Source organism: Dipodomys spectabilis, unplaced genomic scaffold (assembly GCF_019054845.1).
Source record: "Dipodomys spectabilis isolate Male_0828 unplaced genomic scaffold, ASM1905484v1 ptg000137l, whole genome shotgun sequence".
In the NCBI taxonomy this organism is placed as follows: Eukaryota; Metazoa; Chordata; class Mammalia; order Rodentia; family Heteromyidae; genus Dipodomys; species Dipodomys spectabilis.
The window spans coordinates 9,527,319-9,532,698 of NW_024870814.1; the positions used below are offsets into that span (position 1 = coordinate 9,527,319).

The 5,380-nt window shown below is 37.9% G+C and overlaps 1 pseudogene; it reads right to left on the bottom strand.

Moving 5' to 3' along the window:
* Nucleotides 1–371: 371 nt before the first annotated feature.
* Nucleotides 372–1,133, bottom strand: LOC122116641 (annotated as a pseudogene).
* Between the last annotated feature and the right edge of the window lie 4,247 nt (nt 1,134–5,380).

Sequence of the window (5,380 nt, forward strand, 5' to 3'; positions counted from 1 at the left end):
TTAGATACCTTTTCTAACAAATGGAAATTAAGTTGAAGAGGATAGACTTGCCAATAGAATTGGAGCTTCTAATCTAGGCTGGCTTGAATGAGGCAGGGGTTAAGACATTTATAATGTTTGTAGAACAGTCTATAGAAATAGTTCGTCCTGTAAGCTGGATATTTGTGAAGTAAGAAATCAAAATATCACTATATACAGATGTGCTTGGAGTGGAAAGAAGACATTACCTTTCAGAAGATCAGTGGCTAGCATAAATTGGGTTGTAGATACTTTAATATATAAATTCAGAAAACCTCAAAAAGATCATTTTTATTTGAGCAGTTGTTTTAGTTTCTATGAAGAAACTGATTGAAAATAAGCTATTTTATAATTTAGTGAAGTGGAATGTCCAAAATAATTTATGGGCACTCCTCATATGTAACGATTAGTTTCATCTATTAAATCAGAGACACAGTGCCGTGGGTATTTTGCTGGAGCTAAGAAGAACAGAATGCTAGATTGAAGAGAATTCTTCCTTTAGAATCTGGCTGCATCAGAGAAGTACTGTCAACAGGTAGAGGAACTAGGAGAAGCAGCTGGGGCAGGCAGTATCTCACTTCTGCTTTCCTGGGAGGTTTTTTATCATGGCTTGTATCACTGTGGGTGGGTAATTAATATGCTGTTGACAGTAATAAGTGGCAAAATCTTCAGTCTGAAGGCTGCTGATGGTGAGAGAATAATCTGTCCCAGATCCACTGCCACTGAACCTCGATGGAACCCCAGAGGCCAAGCTAGTTGCATAAGAAATCAGAAGCTTTGGAGCATTCCCTGGTTTCTGCTGATACCAGGCTAAATAATTGCTAATACCCTGACTGGCTCTGCAGGAGATGGTGACTCTGTCTCCTGGAGAAGCAGACAGGGAGGATGGAGACTGGGTCATCTGGATGTCACATCTGGCACCTGGCATTGGACACATAAAAGCAAATATCCACATTATTAGTCATGTTATTATAAGACTTACCTGAAGCCACAGGCATCACTGACCACACAGGGAGAGAGAAGCATTATTCTTCCTTACCTGGGAGGCAGAGCAGCAGGAGTCCCAGGAGCTGAGCAGGGGTCCTCATGTCCATGCTGTGTATTGACTGGGACTGACTGATGCACAGGTGTGAACAGCTTATTATGAAGTCATTGTGACAGTAGGATGTGATCTAGGCAAATGCAAATCAGCAGGGCTGGGCAAAGATGGATATAGCTGCAAGGCTGGCTCATCGCAGGAAACCATCATAGGTCCATGGTGCCCATGTGTCTTAGTTTTAGACTAGAGAATATGATTCATTCAAATAGAACAAGTCTCAATCAGTCTGCTGTCCTCTGCGTAGATCTTCTGGTACCTGCAGGGATGAGGACATGCTTTTCCTGTTTGTCCTAATCTCAATTCTCTGTAATGACTCTAGAAAGGGATAAGATAAAAGCAAAATGAGTGTTTTATATTCCGTATATGGAGGAAGTGAAGATATGGAGAGAATGGAGTTTCTGGACATTTTAAACTTGTTTAATATCTTTATGCATAGGAACAATCTCCCTCCCATAGCAAGAGAGATATAAGCTGTTTTTATGCCTCAGTCTATTCCAACACACACATAGAAACATAAAATAAAATGTGGATTCTCACTGGGCCCCGATGGCCCACACCTGTAATCCTACCTACTCAAGAGCCTGAGATCTGAGGCTCATGGTTCATAGCTAGTCTGGGCCGGAAAGTCCGTTGGAATCCTATCTCCAATTAACCACTAGAAAACTGGAAGTGGCACTGTTGCTCATGTACTAGAGCGCTAGCCTTGAGCTGAGGAGATCAGGTATAGCGCCTAGGCCCAGATTTCAAGCCACTTGACCACCCCACAATCCTCAGAAATGTGGTATCTCCTTAGGATCAGGTATAAGGCTGAGGCAAACTTTCCTTTATTTTGCTTTACTATATAAATTATAAAAACACTTAAAGCCAGGAAAGCAATTATAACAATGGCCTATGGAAGCCATGTCCTGTGGTTTGATGGGTAGGGGGCTGAAACAAATGCTTGTTGCTACCAGAGAAGACCAAAATTACCTCAGTATTTGTGATATGCCACTATCTCCAGCTAGCCTTTTTAATCTTGGACTTAAGACCACATGTTATCAATGTACTTGCTATGTTTAACAATCTTACAATGACATAATTCAAAAAACAAGGCGATTAATTTATCCAATATCTGTTTCCTCACGTGGAACACTAATAATTAAGAAGCATGTATTCTCACATGGTAGGTGGTCAGAACCAAATCAGTGAATAAGAGAAAGAACATTGAGACAAAGCTTTATATATCATGGTGTTTCTTTCTCATTGATCTGCCAGTGTTGTGATAGCTTCTCTGGGTCTACATTATGTTCTCACCATTGCAAATAATTAGGATGATACCTAGACTCTTCCTTTCTGTCTGTGAATATTAGCAATCTCGAAGCTAGATCATGTCAGAGAAATTGTCTGTATCAGGTAGTGAGGAGAGCAAGGCAGACTGACAGCACATCCTCACAACAAGAAAAATTGCTTTGATCCACAGGTCTGTGAGAGCTTTTTTTTTTTTTTAACCTGTGAAGAGAATGAATTTCTACTATCTCAAACTTCCACAGGCTGACTCTGGTGTTCCAGAGGTCTCCCGGTGAAGGGCCTGGAGAAATCACTGGCTAAATATATCAAGAGCCTATTGTTAAAAGGTTGCCAGCCCTACCCTTAATGATCTTCACTGGATACTGGTGTGTAAATCCTGCCACCTTCTGGAAGGAATGGTCAAAATGAGGACAGCATGGTTTGGTCTAAGTGAGAGCCCAAGAGAAATCTAGGTATAGATGGTTTATGAAAAGACAGCATTGGGATATGATAAATCATACAGGATTCTAAATATCTACACAAAATCAGACCATAAGAGAATACTCATAGGAGTGAAACAATTAGGCAGAATGTCTACCTGACTCTTCATATTTACATATAATTATATATATAAATATATATCTAAATGAACTCTATGATACAGAACAAAAGATCTATATTCTTTTAATTTTTGATGATTTTTGTTTTCTTTTTTTTTTTTGGGTCCGTGCATGGGCCTGAACTCTGGGCCTGGGCGCTGTCCCTCAGCTCTTCAGCTCAAGGCTAGTGCTCTACCACTTGAGCCACAGTGCCACTTCCGGCTTTTTTCTTTTTGCTTATGTGGTGCTGGGAATCGAACCCAGGGCCTCAGGCATGCAAGGCAAGCGCTCTACCACTGAGCCACCTTCCCAGCCCCTTTTGTTTTCTTTATATATGGTGAATTCAAGTGTACATACTCAGGAGGGTTGAGGAAATACAGAATTGTATAGAATTTGAGGTAAAAATTGTGAATAGGGGCAGCAGTGGAGCTCACGGAAATGGATGGAAGTGAACTATACAACTTTATATATTTCATAGGTGCAGATATGAGGGCGTGATGAGAGAGTGAGGGAACAGAAGAGATAGTACAAAATTATCTCATTATCCATTATCATTGTACTCATCTGATTCATGTAATTATAATTCCTCTGTAATTCACCTTTATAATCACAATAAAATAAATATGTTTTAAAAGATAAGTAGTACTTATAAAACTTTTGGAAAAAAATGGAGAAAAACATAATGGAAAGACACAATTTGCCAATGTGAGGATTAAATCAGTTACCAATGTATTAAAGATTTGACATAAGCAACTTTTCAAATAATTCTGAGAGATCAGGAAATAGATAAAGTCATAAAAATAAATTGCCATGAATTCAAAAAGAATAGCCAACATTGGGAATGATGCCCACTGTGGGTGGTCATCAGCTTAGGGAGTAATTCTTCACCTATTTTCATTCACCTGCAAAATACATATACAGAAACATATAAAGAGTCTATTAAGATGTTATAGAATGTTGATTGCAAGGTTTTAAAAAATTCAATCAGAGTGAAAATTATGATAAACAACTATCATTACATCCAGAGAAATCCATTGTAGGTTGGATATATTGTTTGTCAAAAATGCATATAATGAAAGCTGGGCGCCAGTGGCTTGTAGTACAATGGCCTGAATGACCTATAAATTTAGCTACTCAGAAGGCTCAGATCTGAGGATCACGGTTCAAAGCCAGCCTGGACAGGAAAGTCTGTGAGACTCTTATTTCCAATAAACCACTCAGGAAACCAAAGTGACACTGTGGCTAAAATGGTAGAGAGCTAGCCTTGAGCTGAACAGCTGAGGGAGAACACCCAGGCCGAGTTCAAGCCCAACAAATGACAAAAAATGCATCTATTGCAAATATCCTGCAGAACCATTTTAGGTAGCCAAACCACCTTACATGCCTCTCTGAACACTTCCATTATTCTGCTGTTGGACAAATACATCTAACAAAAAGCCTATTTTTATAATCATTGTATATTTTACTGGAAACTGTCGCTTGGTACCAGTGATGGTATCAAGGAAGAGTATTAGTACTATGTATCAATCACCCATGGAAAGATAATCATTGAAAATATGAATCTAGATTGCTACTGAGCACACACTGCTTTGAAGACAGTGGAAAGGAAAAAAGAATAACAATTATTGATCCATTGGAATGTAAACCATTGTAATTTGAAGATTACCTATGTATAAGATGTGTGGACCTCCAAATTATTTACAATTACCATTAAACATTTTAAATTAAAATTTAGTGGTATAGATAATGAAGAAAAGTAGTGTCAGAAAAAATATACATTAAAAATTATTAGTTTGCTTATTACATTTTCTATAAATAGAAAGGGATGTAAAGGTCCTTAGCTCATATTTTCCTCAATATGTTAAATCATTTATCTTTTTCTCATAATTATATTTTTCTGAAATTGACTAATTGTCTCATTCTATTGGAGCTTGCCCTTAGTATCAAGTTAAATCAGGGTCATCTTGCATTTTTTGTGGTTCTCCAATGGAGAGACAGACATTTGTCTATGTATTAATACTACCTATTAGTGAATAATGGTATTCCAACACTACAGGTGAATTTTGGGGATTGAAAAGTCATTTTATTTTCCAGGCAATGAAGAACTGTGTAGATACTTCTCTATCTGCACATGGGTACATATGTTTCTCCAGATGGAATGAGAGAGACATAAGCTTACATTAATACCTTTAATTCCATTTCCAAACCACAGTTAATTTCAATTGCCTTTCAATAAAAATGAAAAAAAAATGAGTAAATATCTTGAGTCTAATTATTTTAATGAATAATGCAAGGTTGATGTATGCTTCTATTGATAACCACTCCTAGTCTTCACCATCATATATATTTCCATTGTGGACAACATCGACAAACACACACACTTGCTTCACTCTTCAAT